The following is a 17,518-nucleotide window of genomic DNA, read 5'->3' on the forward strand; positions in this document are numbered from 1 at the left end:
AAGCTAAAATAATCCTGTGCTTGTTGTGTTGAACAATCATGTTGACCAAACTGGTCATGCAGTCAATACAGTCCGCCTAAGAAACTATATTTTCTTCCACATATATTTCTCTTGCTACTGTATTACAGCTTTATTCCTGGTTTTAGCTGTGTTCATGTCAAAATGAGATCTTGGAGTTTTAACAAAAGAGAACAAGAATAGGACTATTACAAATTTCTATAAAGGGATGTTAAGTAAGAATTTTACTATTTATATTAAATTTGTCAACAAAGATGACAAAATTTGTCATCATAATTTAGACAATTTATAAGATTGTTGTCTATACTTAATTGAAAACATTGTAACACATAACGTGTGTGGGTGTGTGTGGGGTGTGTGTGTGTATGCGTGTGTGTGTGTATATATATATATATATATATATATATATATATATATTTACTTTTTTGAAGTTTAGCTCATTGTCATTTTAGGCCACTCTTTGGCTGCCTCAGTGTGACACACTGGTCACTCTAACCCTGTTTTTAGGTTAACTCAGCACATTGGGATTGACTAGAACTTGACAGCAAAACAAAACACATATCAAATAGTTTTTGACCCTGCAAGATAAAAGTGTAGAAAGTTTAGAGCTCTTAGAAACGGTTTGGTCTAACAGTTCAGGTGTCTGAATTTCTGACACAAAGACCAATAAATGTGTGCCTACCTGAAGGCAAAAACAAATACGCTGCTTTTTCCTATTTTGTTCACAGAATCACACTCCAGCTTCCTTTAAGAACACATTTTAAATTCAACACATTTCTGCATGACATTAAGGCAAGTAAAAGGATTTGCAGGTGCCAACCACAAACACAGAGGACTTAATGTGTTGGTGTATGCCTCGCTGCCTCTCTAACCGCCAGTGTGAACACAGCACAAACACAGGCGGCCATTTAAAGAGTCGCAGGCCTGTAAGGAGCAGGCGATGAATGAAGAGATTCAGAGAGGACTTCAGAGGTCTTCGCTGGTCGACCAGCCGCTGCCTTAAAACCTGCTGTGTTTTTGTATGCAGATTCCCCTTGTCAGAATTCATTTATTCAAAAGGGGCTATCTGAGAGTGCGCGTTATGAGACAAAAATAGTCGCATTCACGTTCGTCTCGAAAAAACATTTGGAATGCTAATGCCACAAGAACATGCCGTCTATGTGGCCATGTTTGTGTAAGAATCTGATCCAGCGCACCTCAACTCTCTGGCCCGGAGGCACAGTTCACACAGACAGGAGAGCACTGATACCACTTGCAGAGTTCAATACTCTAAATTTGCGCTGGAAACACTTTTTCTTGTTGCAAGAAACGTTTATCGTTGGCACTCTCTCTCTCTATGTAGCCGCTAGATTCAATAGCAAAAGCAAGAGGGAGAAAAAGAAATCTATATTTTTAAAAGGTCTTTAGATCATTCTGGTCATAGAATTGCACCTTTGTTTATCAAAATAGATGTCCACGGTGATGATTGCAAAATTGCTAACCCTAACTAAGAAACGATAAATCTCCAGTGTTTCACAATAGATTGAACCATGGCGTCACAATTTCGGTCTGTGTTTTTCATGGATCTCTGTGCCCGGCTCCCTCTTTCTCTCCCCCTCAGCACTCTTAGGTTCTGCACAGGTGGTAGAAGCTTCCCCGGTAGTGTCTTTCTCGCTCCTTTTTGTTCTCCTCCAATTGCTCTGATCGGGAGCTGTTGATGGTGATGACAGTGCTGGCTGTCCATTGATTTGCTGTGCCCCCCTGGTTGTGAGTTCACAGCAGATGACACTCTTCCTTGGGCTTTAATTAGAGCTGCCCCCATCTTCTCTTCTTTCTGCCCTGGATGTGGTTCGTCAGATGAACACAAAAAGCTCCCACAAACAAAACTCCCTGCTAGGAAATAGCCAGCACCGGCCCTGCTGTGGCTAGTATTTAGTGCCTTGTCTGTAAACCTGTATGAGCAAGATAGAGGACATTTTCTGTGTGTAGATGAATGCCCTTTTAATCCAGATTATTATTATTAGGCCTATTTTTTTTTTTTAAAGCCATGCATGTGAACTAAAGTGCACAATTAGAAATAGACATCTCTGTACCTTTTTACAGATCTCCAGGTGTAATTTTTGAATAAATAAATAAATAAATAAATAAATAAATAAATAAATAAATAAATAAATAAATAAATAGAGAACTGCAATCTAACTGGAAGGATGGTACATTTTGTTGATCCTTCTATCGCCCATGTGGCTTTGTCCTACCCCCTGCTCTGCCATAAGATACAGAAGCCCCAACTTACCATCTGTCCTGGACCTGAGCCACTCCAAACCTGAGCGGGAGAGCGGCGGAGGAGAGAGTGGACAGACAATCCGTGGTCTGGTCAGGGGCTATTATCTCAGTGGTCACGGGTCCTTGCACATATTTCATGGTTGCTCCCAGGGTGTCTTCTCACAGCTATTAGCACACTGTATTCATTTTTGGGCACTTGTGGGTCACTTGTGGGCTGCATAACGCTCTTTCACAGCTGAAAGACAAATGAAATATGAAGCACGAGAGATGAGAGCTGAAGGGTCGCCATGATAAACAGTCTATTCTCCTGAATTTGGCTCACAGATTATATTCCGGCTGTCTCCTTACTTCTTTTCCCTCATACACTCGCTGATGGGATGGTTCCTTAACAACTAAAGTAAAGACACAAGATATATGTTTTTTTTTGTTTTTTTTTTCCAAATCATTGAATTTGTTTCCTTAGTAAAGAAAAAAAAGGGGGGCAATCTTTTAGAAAAACCTTTTGCATTGTAGGTTTTTAGTTCACCTTCATTTTTAATACAGTAAATTGCAAATAAGTACACCCCTATTTTATCACATTACAAACACAAACTTCTATGCATTTAATTTAGATTAATACTGTGCAAGTGATAGATGGTTTTTTACAAGTCTGAAAGGTGTGGTGAAAAACTGTATTTAACCCTATTTTCTTCTTAAAACAAGTCAGTCAGTGTCCATTAGTTAGAAAACAGAGTCCACCTCTGTATTTTTTATCTCAGTTTAAATATAGCTCTACCATCTTCACCAATAGCTGAAAGACAACGCAAACAGGTCCAGTATAAAACTGGGGAGAAGTTGAGTTAGTGATATAAAACAGTATGTAAGCAGTTATATAATGGTAGGTTTGTATGTTGGGACAACTGCAAACCTACCAACAAATAGCTATGTATGCTCACAGAGTGGTAATCATAAAAACAACAAAGACATATAAGGTAACTCTGGAGGAGCTGCAGAGTTCAGGCAGAAGAGTCTGTTGACAGGACAACAATTTAATGTGCCGTCCTTAAAACTAACTCTTATGGAAGAGTGACAACAAGAAAGTCAATGTTAAAGTCATTACCAAATTATTTGTTTGCTTGTTAAAATTACTGTATTTGTTAGTTGCAAATGGAAGAAGGTACTCTCAATAGATGCACACAACTAAATCCAGCTGAGAAACAATGTCAAAACTTGAAAATAAATGATTGCAAATGTTCTTCTTCCAGCCTAACTGAGCTTGAGGTGTTTTGCTGAAATGAATGGGCAACAGCTCCGTCCTCTTCATGCCCTTAAGCTGGTAGAGACTTTCAGCTGTAGTCGCAGTAAAAGTTGGTCATAGTTGGGGTATGTTATTCAGAGGTTCTTGAATATCCTGCTAGCCACACTTCTCTGTTCTCCACTTGTAAAAAGTAAAGTGTATTTTTTCTTAGGTGGTCATCGATTGTGTATCATGTTTGGAGTCAGCTGGTTGTAATTAGTTCACTTAAGTTCCTAATTGGGAAGGCTAATCTATTTTTAGTGTACTAGTGCTCTTCAAAAATGTGCTATATGCTAATATTTCTAACTATAAACCAGGAATATAATCCTAAAGTTAATTTATAAATTAATTCAAAACAGAAGCTACTGTTGGTCCTGAGGATAATCAAGAGAAACGTAAACCCATTTAAACATCCTAATTATCTCTCCACCTTAAATGTGTTCCATAGATTAATACACACTTGCATAGATGCCCACGAAAAGAACCAAAAAACATGTGTCCACATGTTCAGATTCCAAAACACACATGGTCGAATGCATGCTTGCAGACAGGCACATAATCAATGCAGTCTTATAGCAGAGCTGACCAGTGGGGGGGCATGACCTACCAGGTGACCCATGCATGTCTCCACTAGTGCCAGTGCTTGCCTGTGACTGTGTGCGTGTCTATTAGTGTAAAAGTCAGCTGTTCATCCAAGCGAGCACTGTATATTTCAGTTTAAAGCTCATAGGTGCGCTGCCAGACACTGCATAGTAAAACAGCATCACGGTGCTAATGTGGTGTTCAGTTTTCATAACCCTTTTTGTCTCTTGAGTCATCCTGCCAACTCTCCGTAATCCTGAGTCAAACCTTCACTCTGGAGTCAAAGTTTAAGGTTTAAGACATTCTGATGGCGTTAGTAGAGAACAAAGTGGAAGTCCAGTCATAAAGCCAATCAGGGAAGTCCTCGTTGTGTCTCATAAATCTTCTACTTTGTAGGGTTACTGGGAGGTCTGGGAAGTGAAGATTTCCCACCCATTATTTTCAGGAAACCTCAGACAACCTCCCCCTGAACCCAGGTCGTGGAGGGTTGTGACCTTGGGACGATCGTCATTGTTGTTTCAGTAACTATGGCAATCAGGCTCCCCTGTGCTGGGAGGTTCCCACTCCATTTTGTACAGATGCGAATAGCACAGAGTATATCATACAATTCACATTTAAGTTACACATCTATTGTTAAGGTGAAGCTGTGTTGAAATGCAGTCAATATCCTTTGATCCAAACAGAGTTTGTATCAGAGTTTGGATTCATGTGAGGCTTATAATGCTGATACTGAAGTCAAGATTTCAGTATTTTCTAAGTTCAAAAGAAAACATTCTAGTCATTCATTTGTGAACTGGATTTCAACTACTTTGTTCTACCTCATCAAATTATATAGCGTCAGTAAATATTTTAATGTATAAGCAATAACTATCCCTGTGTTTCTTGTATTCAATTTGACTTGTTACCTGCTTTTGAAAGGCAACAACAAACAATTAATTTTGGATTGGCTTTTAGCAGACTTTAGTTAGTTGTTTAGTTTCACTGCACGTTATGACTCAATTTTCAAAATATTTTATTCACTGTGCTTATTTTCTATGCTTTGTTGTTGTGATTAATATCTTTTGATCGCAGTAAGTAGATTTTGTTTAATTTTATTTAATAATTTACCCAAATTTGTTGCTAGATGTTGGTTCTTTTGCCCTTTCAGCATTTCATTTATTTTCGGTACATAATAGAGTATCTACTACAAAACATCATTCTGATGCATTGGATAACATGCATCTATTTGTAGCTAAATCTACAAAATGGAAATAAGAAGGAACATAATGGTGATGTTAATAACAATAATAATAATAAAAAATGTTTTCTTTTTGTTTGCATGTATGTTTTTTTTTGTTCCAAATTTAATTCTCATGAACCAAGTTGCAGTTCATGCCACCTCAACAGGTTTAAGATATATTTCCAGAGGGAAACCAACCATCTCCATCTCAGTGAACAGCAGAGCTCTCTGGTGGCGCAGGGATAAGCCCTTTGACAGAACATTGAAAGGTTTTCTGAGACTCCTGAGGCAGGTTGCTAACCTGAGACGATTAGCAGGTTTCCAAAAAGCGGTCTTCAGGGGCAGGTGGGTTTTGTCACTGTGACAGTCTCTAATAACTAACCCTGCAGAAAAATAAGTGGCAGAAAGTACAGAACAGTCATGTTATGTGAAAGTCTTCATTCTTACATTTTGAATATTAGTCCATTATGCCAATATATCACTTTCAACAGAAAAATAAAAAGCAAAACATGGTACAGGTGCACCCTTCACCTCTAACGCCTTAAAAAGTTTCCCCCAATCTATCAAAGCCTCTTTTTATGACTTCTGTTCCACTTCTAGTTCCTGTAACAGCCATGTAGGCCATGCCAAATGTGCCCAGAAATAAGCTGGGCCTCCCCACTGTCTCTGAGATTGCCCACCCAGGAGTCTGGCACACGCCACAGTGAGCAGGAGGCCCTCTGGATTACAGTAATACACAGGATCTCATAATGGAAAGCTGCCGTGCACATTTCCCTCTCTCCGCCCCCATTGTCCACACTACCAACTGCACAATCAGGATATGAGTGTATGTTTGCACTCGTTAGCATCTCTGGATTTGTCAGTGCCCCACTTCACCCTTTGAATTGGTCCTTACTGCTTCTTGGCTTCGGCGTGGGTAAACATGTTTAAAAACGTGATTTTTAAGGCAAAGAAAAACTGGGATTACATCATCCAACACAACATAAAACTAGCTTTAAAATGTGCTTGAACGCTTTCAAATGACCATCTTGATTTATTGAGGGTAGTTGAAGTCACGGGTCAAAAGAAAAACAATGACAAGAACAAACTTGTCTTGTCCTGTTCATGAGTTACTACATGAACAGGACCTACCGCATGTTAGACAAACATTGCCACTTTCCCCCATCCCTCTGTAATCACCAAATAATTAATGGGCCTCTGGTTGACCTACAGATAGGCGAGGGACAGGACATCCAGACACATTTGAAAGCCCATAAGAGGAAATGGTTAAGAGGAAAATAGTAAGAGAAGTAGAAAGCTAAAGACTTTTTTGGGTGACTAACAAAGGCGCAGGTGGGCCAAAGAGAGCAGAGGGGTGTTCTACCTCGAGTTTAGACCACCAGGTTACCACAAACTGTACATAATTACACCACAGAGGTCATTTACTCTTCTAAGTGGCTTGCTTACCAGCCCCTTCGGTGAGTGCACGCCAATCAGGCTGGTGCTTTAGACAATGGGCCATGTGTGCATCTGGGTGTTGTAAGAGGAGCAGAGGTAACAAGAAGACCACCACTGATCAACATGGATGAGATATTTCAAAAGGGCACAACAAAAAAGCTCTGAAAAAGGGGGGGAAGCAAGGAGAGGCCAGAGGTAGACAGACGGATGGGGCAGGGTCCGCTTATGTTGCAGGGAGGCACGTCTTCAAGCCTATATTTATCCAGGAGGTTCAAGGGGGAAAAGGCGGATACAGTGACACTTAGCACGGTTGTAGAGCAGATGCTTTCTCAAACAGAAATAAGAGGATTGGCAAACTATAATAAACCACAAGTCTTGCACGCACTCTCCACCTTGATTACCTTTTCACGAGCAAGTAAAGAGATTAGCATCAGAAACTGCCAGTGGTTTTATTTGCAGCGCCTTGCGAAAGTTGTGATACCCCTTCATATTTTGACACAATAAGACCACAAACGTCACCGTCTTTTTTAATTGAAATTATAAGTGACTGACTAACTCAAAGTGTGACTTAAAAGGAAAAGGAAAATGGTACATGGTTATCAAAAATTTGTATTTTTACAAAACAGTGAAATGTGGATACGCATTTATATCCAAGCACCTTTACGCTGATCTGGTCACCAAATTAGTAAAACAGAGTCAAAGTTGACTGGCAACTCCTGAAGTCATTGACATTACTTCATTATGTTTGCTGTGTGCTTCAAGTTATTGTCATGTTGGAAGATGAATCGTTTTAGTCAGAGGTGAAGAGGACTCTGGAGCAGGAATTTTTTGAAGTCTCTCTCCATTTTTCTGCGGTGGTTGGGTCTGACAATGTGTCAGACACATTTCTACAAAATTCAAGTGGGGTGCCACATCCATAAGGTCAAAAGAGTTTTGCAGTTCTCACTTTTGATATATGTATTGCTAACGAGCCAATCGGTTGGCCTGCCAACAGTAGCAGTGGAAGTACAGAGAGCCATTAAAGGCCTGGCCCCAGCAACAAAAACAAAACGTATCCACCTGAGACCACAGAGGGACAGGATGCGGGCTACTTATAGCAACCCAAAACCAAACCACATGAATAGCAGGAAAAACGGCTCAGTACGAGAGCTGCGCCGGGCCGTTTGAAGTGCGCCACCTCTAAACTATTCTGAAAAGCCACCCCTGCATCTTTGAAGACGGGTCTTCCTCCACGCTCTCGTGTCCTGTTGTGGATGAATTGTTTCCTCTTTCACTTTGTCTCCTTTTTCCTGCAGAAACTGACACTGTTTTATTGTTCTCCTGAGCCCAAACCCTCTCCTCTTTGGAGGCTGAGGGAGAAGAGCTCTCGCCGCTCTCCTCCCTGGTACGAGATGGACAGTAAGATACCGACAGGTGACGCAGGGGTGGCCATCCTCAAGAATCAGCAGAAGGATAACCCCCCGCTTATCGTTACCGTTTCCTCTGCCCATAAGGTTGCGACCTTGCACTGCCCTTCGCCTAAGAATGGACTGCTAGTGTAATTTATCACTCAAAGCTGCGTGAAGTCATTACACAAACATGACACCAGAATGAGGGAAAAAGAGTGACATATTTTGTTGTCTTTGGTGGGATTTTAATGGCTGACCTTGTAGATGCAACAGATTTATGGCATTCACAGGGATGGAAAATAGGCATTTGCCTCTCTTAAGTGAAAAAAAAAAAACAACAAACAATGCACATAATGAAAAAGGTAGAATGTGGACATCAGTATATCAATGATGATTTTTGTCCTTGATGCAACATGTGGGACATAAAGCATTACAAACAGAGAAGGCTCTAAAATTAAACTAAATATCAATGTTTCAGCTGTTACAGCTCAACGTATCACATCACATACCTCCTGTGGGTTGAATGAAGTTGTTGTTGCATGCTTTACAAGAATATGTATATGTATAAAATATTTTCATCTCCGAGCACTGTAACCGAGTATTATCCGTGCTGTCTCAGATAAAGCTACAGTATATGCACTTCTTTTGTCTCCTGTGGAGAACAGGAGCTGACTTTAACACTCAATATCATGGAATCTTGTTGCACTTGCAGACTGTTTGGTTTTCTCCTGTGGAACAAGTTCATGTCAAAATGTATCATCACGTTCTGCCTGATCATTCTAGAAACTATGAAGATTTTTTTTTCTTTTTTAATACCTTTGGCATAGATTTTGGATAATTCTTGTACAAAGAATTATCCATTAAAATTAGTGCAACATGTCAAGCAATACATGAAAAATGATCTACAGTAGTGCATGGGAATGTTTTGTTCTGTGCCATCATTCTCTTTTTCACTTTTTTATTTTATTGTGTCAATAGAAAACTCTGGTATTTTCATTGAGTTGTTAGCTAACATGCACTTCATTTATCAAACATGCAAATCTAATTGAATGCCTATAGATACTAAAGCTATTAGATATTGGGTAACGGTTGTTCCATCTTACCCCGTTAATGGCATCGCTTACATTAGACATAGATGCTTATTGGTCAATTTCATTTGTTTCCTTTAACCCTTTGAAATCTGTCAGACCACTTCCCCTCATTTTAAATATCATCTACTAATTCATTTAGCAATATTGCAGTTTGATCACATAGTTAATTAGTAAAATTAAACTTCAAATAAACTGTAGAATTAAGCAAAGATAGCTTAATATGTTTGTGTTATGTTGGATATTTTGGTTTTCTTTTATTAGTAATACAAGTTTTCTTTTATTTGTCTTTTATCACAGCTCTTTTGAAAGCCCAAAGAGCTGTGTGGATATAAGACTGTTTCAAACCAAGTCCACATTTTGATGCTGGGTCTTTTTCTGCCTGCGAGCGTCTGGGTATTTGTTAAAACCTCGACATGAAACCCTCTCAGCAGATAAATTTAGTCTTTGTGTTTGTGGGACAGCAAACTGACATTCACATAAATTAACGGGGCCAAACTGGAGAGCTTTAACTAATGGAGTATTTCTTGTTGTAATGACAAGATAGGAGAATAATGAAGTGTTAGTTTGCTTCATAATAACGCTCGATATCCAGGGAAGTGCAGATAGGCACATTAGAAGTCAAAGACTGTTCCAGAATAATAGGAAGGCTCAGAGATAATGTACTCTCACGGGGGGGCCGCGACATTAGCAACAGCGCAGCAGGGCTCGGCTTGCACATGTGCCAATGACGCATTAAATCCTTCAATGACAAAAGAAACATGAAAGGTATATCTGTAGGCACACAGATTCACGGCTATTATTCATCAGACATCATACTGTACATATTTCTGTAACAAAGAGATCGCTAATGTTGGCTGCTAACGGCACTGAGCGTGTGAAAACAAGACAGAGGCATTGTTTTTGTAAGATCATATGTTACAATTTGATTTTACAATTTGGAAGAAGTCCTGCAGATTTTCATAATTAATATTAGGGTATTTGTCTTAGAGGAGAAAAAAAAAAATCCAAATAGCAACGACTGTGCTCTATTTAAAATGCATATTTGTTAAATGCAGTTCCACTTACAGGAATCAAAAATCTGTAATGAGATCACACAGTTAAGAAAATGATGAGAGACACAAATGGGACAAAACAAAAAAGTACAGATGACATTAACTTCTGCTCAAATGAGCACAGTAGGAGGACACACAAGGTATTTAGCACCACTTTTTCTGTCTTCTCATGGTGTTTGTCAACATTTTAGTGTATTCAACCTCCGTCTTCCCTGATGGCAGATATGGTGGGTGAGTGTAATAGTGCCACCCCCCCACCACCCTTTCCAACCCCTTTCCTTCATTAGATATTAATTTATTCATTACATGTTAACTCTGTGAGACCTTGGAAGGAGACACCAGGTGACTCTTCTTCATTTGGTCCCCACTGCTCTCCTCTGGGCCCAGGACAAACCGCAGTAATGCCACACAGTTGGGGAAGCACTGAGCAAATTATTCAGCTCCATGGAGAGGGACTCTTTGTGGTAAACACACGGTGGGACATTTGTGCTGTCATAATTAAATCTGTGAATCCGTAAGACCGGGGTGCCTTTATTTTGGGTAAACAGACAAACATGTGGAGTGGGAAACATAGATGAGTAGAAAACTATTTTATTTACTTTTTTGTAAATACTATTAAAAAGTACCTTTTTTATTTGTAGTGCATTTTGGGTTTGGGTTTGTTGTCTTAATAATGGGTGCAGCAAGACACTACTAAAAAACGGCACAATATTATCATTATAACGAGTGTATATTGGTAATATGAGTCTCATAAATAAAGATATGCGAGGTAAGACTGACACTCTATTGGGGGGGGTCATCAAATCCAGGCCTCGACGACTGGTGTCCTGAAAGTTTTAGATGTGTCCCTGGTCTTACACACCTGAATCAAATGGCTGAATTGCCTCCTCAGCATGCAGTCAGGTTCTGCAGAGTCCTGCTAATGACCTCATTATTTGGCTCAGGTGTGTTGAAGCAGAGACACACCTAAGAGTTGTAGGACACATTATTTATTATTATTTATTATTATTTCAATAATGTGGCCTGCCTACTTGATGCCACAAGCATTCTTAATTTCATGAAGTCAATCGTGCAATTATGATTGTTTATATCGTTTTTGTTGAGCGAAACTGCCCCAGCACATGTAAGCAACCAGCTTCTCCATATGGTGTCCTTGAAATGCCAGGACGTAACACCTCACAGGAGATAAAAATAAATGCATTCATCTAAAAATCATCCAGTCTTTGGAAAGACTCGATGCAGAAGTACCAGATACCTTCAAATCCCATCTCTACTTTGTTTGTTTTGTTCTTTGTTAATTTCTTCTTTTAAACATTTGATAAGTTAGCAATACATGTGCTTTGCTAACTTACAGTAAAACAGAAGGCTCAAAATGTCATTTGGCAGCCATGAAGGCGTGATTGTTATGGGAACCAAGAGAGGTGAATCTTTGATAATAGCAGGACTTCCCATTTCTGCTAGACTGTTCAAACCTTAAAGTCCACACTGAATATGACCTCTTTAAAAGATGGCTTGAGATAAAAATAAATAAATAAATAGATTTTTTGTATGTGAAAATATAAAAAGGGAGACCAATCAGTGCTTTTATCTCATTAGGACCAACAATTATTGAAAACACAGTTTATGATTTGTGTACTATTATTTTCACAAACTGGATTCATAGGTTTTGCAAAGGTATTTCTGAATTCTCCTCTGATGCTGTTCTCGTTAAACCAATATCATGAATTGCCCGGTCTCGTCAAACAGGATTGTTGCACCCTTCTTTTAAAGGATTAGAATATATATATATATATATATATATATATATATATATATATATATATATATATATATATATATATATATATATATATATATATATATATATATATATATTCAAATCAGAAAAACCTGAGGCGTAAGATCAACATACACAGTTCAAGGCAAGGGCGGGCCTGTAGGACTTTATAACTTCCTTATATGAGTGAAAGAGCTCTCAATCTCCAGCCAAGCTTTGAAAGATCAGAGAGAAAGTCGCCCGCAAACATCAATGCCAAGCTTTCCTCCATGGCCCATCAATGGGAGAAAATCCCCAGTGAACAGAGTGCCCGGCTAATCCACAGCTAAATGACACCTCCGAACGCTAATGCCTAGACTGACCACAGAAGCAATCTGCACCGACACCTTCACACACGTCCCTGCTGATGCTTTTCAGTCAGGGGAAACTTGAAAGAGCCGAGGCCATCTCTGTCTCTTTTTCTGAGTGCCACCTGCTTTGCATCCCCGCACCGCGAGCTGCTATAGAGAGACATCTCCGGCAGACGAGAAAGACCCATTGTGTTTGGACGCCTTTGAGGGCATTGTTCTGCTTCACTAAGGCTGGGCCGACATCTGCACCATTCACTCCGAAGGAAGTTGTAATCACTGCTCACACTCTTTGCTGTGCAGCTCCAACTTCATAGCAAGAAGGCCTCTGGTAAACAACAGGCTGAAGAGAGGGGGAGTGCTTGTATAGGATTTAAAAGGGGTTCATGTTATTCTGGAGAGGAATTAGACTAAACAGAAACTCTTATATGCCCCCTTATAGGGCTCTAGATCCAGAAGCTTTTTTTGTAGGCTCAGATTGTCTGAGTACCCTCTGCAATCATAAAACATTTTAGATTACCTCTCCACCAAAAAAAGTGAAATAATCCTGAATAACTTCCCAGAAAAAAAGCAACAACAAAAAAATCTTAGGCTATCTATTTCAAAATGCACCTCACTATGCTTTCATCAGTTAAAAGCAAAGAAGAAACACCATTCTTGTTTCCATGGTCAACATGCAAAGGGTTTTGAAGCAGTTTTCATTTACATATAATTACACTTTAATAGAAGTCTGACTGGTTTGGGGTAAGAGACCGGTCGTGCTTTCTGCAGAGGAGACCCCCTATGATAAAGGATGACAAGCCGCAGCGCTAGCTCCATCTCAGGCTAATTAAACGAATCAATTAAGAGACTATTGTCGTAACTGTGTAACTGATGTTCTGTAGTGGCAAAAAAAAGCAAAAAACGGTCCCTTGGGGAGGTCTTCCAACCATATTAAAGCCGCTATCCACTACATCTCTATCTGATACCGACGTAGGCACTTATTTGCGCCTTGCTGTCATGTCATCGGAGGCGGGCACATTATGGAAATTGAAATGGAGGGGTAGAAGGGAGCAGGGCTGAACTCAGTGTGAAGCGACGGGGTTCGCTTCCCATCACCCTCCAAGGAGAATTTGCCTCAGCAAACTCTAAAGTCCCTCAAAGTTCCCTAATAGCAGAGCCAGAGCCGGCACACCCAGCTGTGTGCATCCAGTCACTAGGTAAGGGTCGCGTAATTAGCATACTCCTCCCTGCCAGGCAAGTCGAGTTGATGCAGATAAATTATCATATTAGATTTACCCTCCTCAGTTCAACTGATTGGTTCCCAAATTGTTTTAGATGGCCGTCATTAATCCTTACCATAGGCTAAGTGCTTTGCCTCAGATCTGATTGCACAGAGGCGCCTAGGGTCAAATTAACAGAATACTAATGTCTGAACTCTGTCTCATTTGCAGTTTCAGGATGCTGTTTCTATTACAGAAAAAGGGAGTCAATTGTCATTTATCTAAAATAGGTTTGAGAAGCTCTCTAGATGATAATAGAGGTCCAAGGTAAGAAGAGACAATGATTCTGAGCACAAAGTGTGTGTGAGAGCTCAGCAATGATCACATAGTGCTAGTGCAAGCGTCTCCTTTAGAACAAGATGTGAGATACAGAGCAATTAATTTTGATATTTTCCAAACAAATATTACATTTTAAAAAATGTGTGTAATTTAATCTCAGTAAAAATACAGCTCTGTTGTGAAGGACTGAGAGGAGACTGTCTGCAGAAAAGTGTGGGGCTCTCTCTGGAGGAGATGCATAGATCCACATCTCAGGTGAGCGTTTCTGTTGACATTTAAGAAGTCTAGCTTTTATGGACGAGTGACAAGGATAAAGCCATTGTTGAAAGAAAATTTCCACAAGTCATTCAAGTGACACAGCAAACATTTAAAAGAAGATGCCCTGATCAAATGAGATGCACGACATGTTGGTCAGTCACATCAAATCCCAATTGTAGTGTTTGATGTAATATGAAAAAAACTTAAAGGGGCTTGACAAATTTAGAAGGCCTTCATCCCGAACAGCTACCTGAGTATTTTTTCTGTGTGGGGAAATGTGTGTATGTCTTTACTTACTGACTTATAAAAACCTATGTACATGACCGAGAGTCCAGTGGAACCATGTCTCCCTTTTTGTCTTTGAAAGCCGACGCCGTTTGTTTAAGTGCTGGCACTGCATGAGTGGAGTGGAGTTCCCTTGGCGCCTGGGTCGCCCTGGCTCCCGTGGCTAAAGTCAGCATTGGCATGTTGCTGAAACCTTCTTACGGAGATCAAGGGATTATCCCAATCTAACACACAGAAAATGCATTTTCACCGGGGGTAGAGTATTACACTCATAAAATCTAAAACAACAGAGTGAAAAAAAATATACCGGCACATTGTATGAAGCCAGCCAGTCTCCCAAAGGAGTCTGAAAAGTGCCATAGGATTCCTCAGGAATCATCATAAGATGGTACAAACATTACATTGCTATAATAACGGACATCTGATCCTCAGAACACAAGTAGGAATTTGTCTAGGAATAACCTACAGTTTGCTCCTCACGATGCTGAGAAAAGATCTCATCTCCTTTACAAGTATGCTCTGTCTTTTTTTTTTTCTCATTTAAATGTTTCAGATCAACAAACAAATTTCAAAGATAATCTAAGTAAATATGAAAGGCTCTTTTCAAATTTGGATTTCACGTTTTTAACCCCTCAACCCTCACCCCCGGAAAATATAATGGAAAAACTGAACATGGGCATGCCTTTGTATGTTAAGGGGGGGAAACAGATATCCAAAATGATTTGACCACTGTTGAGTCAGAAATTAACAGTGATTTCCTTAAGGTGGTTCAGTTTCCCTTGCCACATTCAGGCCTGCATAGTTGGGCCAGTCCTGAAATGTATTTTAAAAAGTTTCACATAAAGTAAAATATTGTATTTTTCCTGAATTTCATATGATCTCATATTGTTTAATATTTTCCAAATCAGTATCTTTTATTTGCTGTTTTTTAGACAATGTTAAATGCAAACATACTTGCAATTCCTCTTAATATAGTCTAATTCAATAATCAGATAATCCCAGTTCTGACTGTAGTGGCCTCCAGTCCTGAACTAAAATACAAAAATATACAATATTTTACATTTTATTACTGATTCAGTCTCCTGTGTGGTAGCACACACTTCACATGAAAGGGGAGGAGACAAAAAGGAGAAGAGGAAACCAGCTTCACAGCATGTACGTATAGCAGAGGCAGCGTTGCAGAGCCAAAGGAGACTTTCCACAACTGCTGGCAGGTGGAGGTGTTAGTGGGGTCAGATTAGCATATTCATAGGTTCCCATTAACTGAACCAGGCAGGCGTAGAGTCATACCCTATGTCAAGCTAAGACCACAATAGCTTTACAGGACAAAAAGCTATAAATAAAGAGTTTTAACAAAGCTCATGTTTTAGTTAAATACTTGCTGGAGTTTGGACTTTAAACAAAGTTTTTGCTCTAATCAAAGAAAGTTTGACTAAAGCACATGCCAACTGGTGTTTAAGGTAAGGAACATAAAGAACGTTTCTCCAGTCCATCTCAAGTCGAGCGCTGAGATACAATGCAATCATGCACATATTTAGCTGCACAATACAACGGGAGCTACATATGGGAACTTGAGAGACATGTATTTGGCCTCCAGAAGAAAAGAAAAGCAGAAGTAGAACTTGCATTATCCACAAAATTGGCACGGGACTGTTTGGATAGTAGCTGATCATGCCTAACTTTATGTGGGGGAACCTGGCCAGTCTTTTGTGGAATATGTGAGTATTTTACCCACTTCAGTCCCAAAAACATAAAATGGACAGTGGAATTTATTCTGTCATGTCTTAATTTATTAAAACTGTTTAACATGAGCAAAAAAAAGATAAAATGCCAGTGCATTTTACCTTGCCAGCTTCTACAAAAACAAACAAACAAAAAAAAATCTAGAATTGATAGGAGTAACAAAATGCTTCTTATATTTTCTGCTTGGGACCAAAGGAAGAAAGACAGAATATACAATTACATAAAAGAGTCAGAGAACTGTGATCACAGATTCCCTTTTAATAAAAATTCTGGGGCAAAAAGTTGTATGTGGAAAAATCTGTTCTCTTCACTAGTTTACTTTTACAGCGAATAATTATACAAATAATTTTTGAAGCAAAATTGGTCACTGTATCCATTTCTTTTTTTTTTTGTCAAGAAATTAATTTGTTGTGATTTCAAAGCCTTCGGTAAAGACGAGCTTGAAGTGACTTGTGATCCATGTTCGGAGGTGCATATCTAATATTGAGGGAGTGACTCAAACGACCATTCTTGTGTCAGAAAAGTGTTATAAACTTTAGATTTATTCCGAGAAGCAATAAAAAGGCTAATTGTGATTTAACTTTTTCAATAGCTCTCTTTTTTCCTAACTCTAAAACAGATGTTTAAAATGTTATTACCTTGTCCTGTTACCTTGTCATACTTTTCTTCAGAACATTTATTTCCAGCTGTGCGTCAAGGGTCTGGAAACTTCCTTATTGTCCTTCAACATGAGTGAACAGATCTAGGTGTGTTTTGGTGCGTGGCCTCGTATTGCTGTGTTTTTTTTTTTGCCTTCTTACTCTTTCCCCGCCTAACTCATACCTGTCATCTGGCAGGGCTAACCCCTAGTAGCTCCCCGCCAAAAGCACACACATACACACGTTGTAAATCCCCGCCAAACGCCCGCCCTTCCAGCCCCTGCGCGCACCAGCCGGTGTCAGCGAATCAGCTGAACCGTCTCCGCCCCGAGAATAACCCCATGACAGACAGCCCGAGTGGCCTCCCCTTGTCAACGTAGCCTGCCTGGAAAGCTGACAGCCAGGGCACAGGGTGGACAGTCTACCTTGGGCAGCAGTTTTCACTGGGCAAGACCTAAAGAGGATGGGTCTTACAGTATGAATGGGAAAGGGAATGATATTATCCGTAGAATTAAAGGATGACATCTTGGTTTTTCAGGGAGACTGAGCAGATCATGAAGCTCATCATACCATACATCATGTAAGGTATGATGTAGGAATATTA

At 39.7% G+C, this 17,518-nt stretch overlaps 1 long non-coding RNA gene across 1 annotated transcript in view; it reads right to left on the reverse strand.

Annotated features, from left to right (window-relative positions):
- Positions 1-460: 460 nt before the first annotated feature.
- The window catches only part of LOC111609358, a 30,264-nt gene continuing 13,206 nt past the window's right edge, over positions 461-17,518 (reverse strand). Inside the window, exons 3-4 of the long non-coding RNA XR_002753085.1 lie at positions 2,291-2,515; positions 461-1,949 (exon numbers count right to left, since the gene is read on the reverse strand). This is a non-coding gene — a long non-coding RNA (uncharacterized LOC111609358). The remainder of the gene's footprint in view (positions 1,950-2,290; positions 2,516-17,518) is intronic.

This window comes from Xiphophorus maculatus, chromosome 7 (genome assembly GCF_002775205.1).
Source record: "Xiphophorus maculatus strain JP 163 A chromosome 7, X_maculatus-5.0-male, whole genome shotgun sequence".
Taxonomy (NCBI): Eukaryota; Metazoa; Chordata; class Actinopteri; order Cyprinodontiformes; family Poeciliidae; genus Xiphophorus; species Xiphophorus maculatus.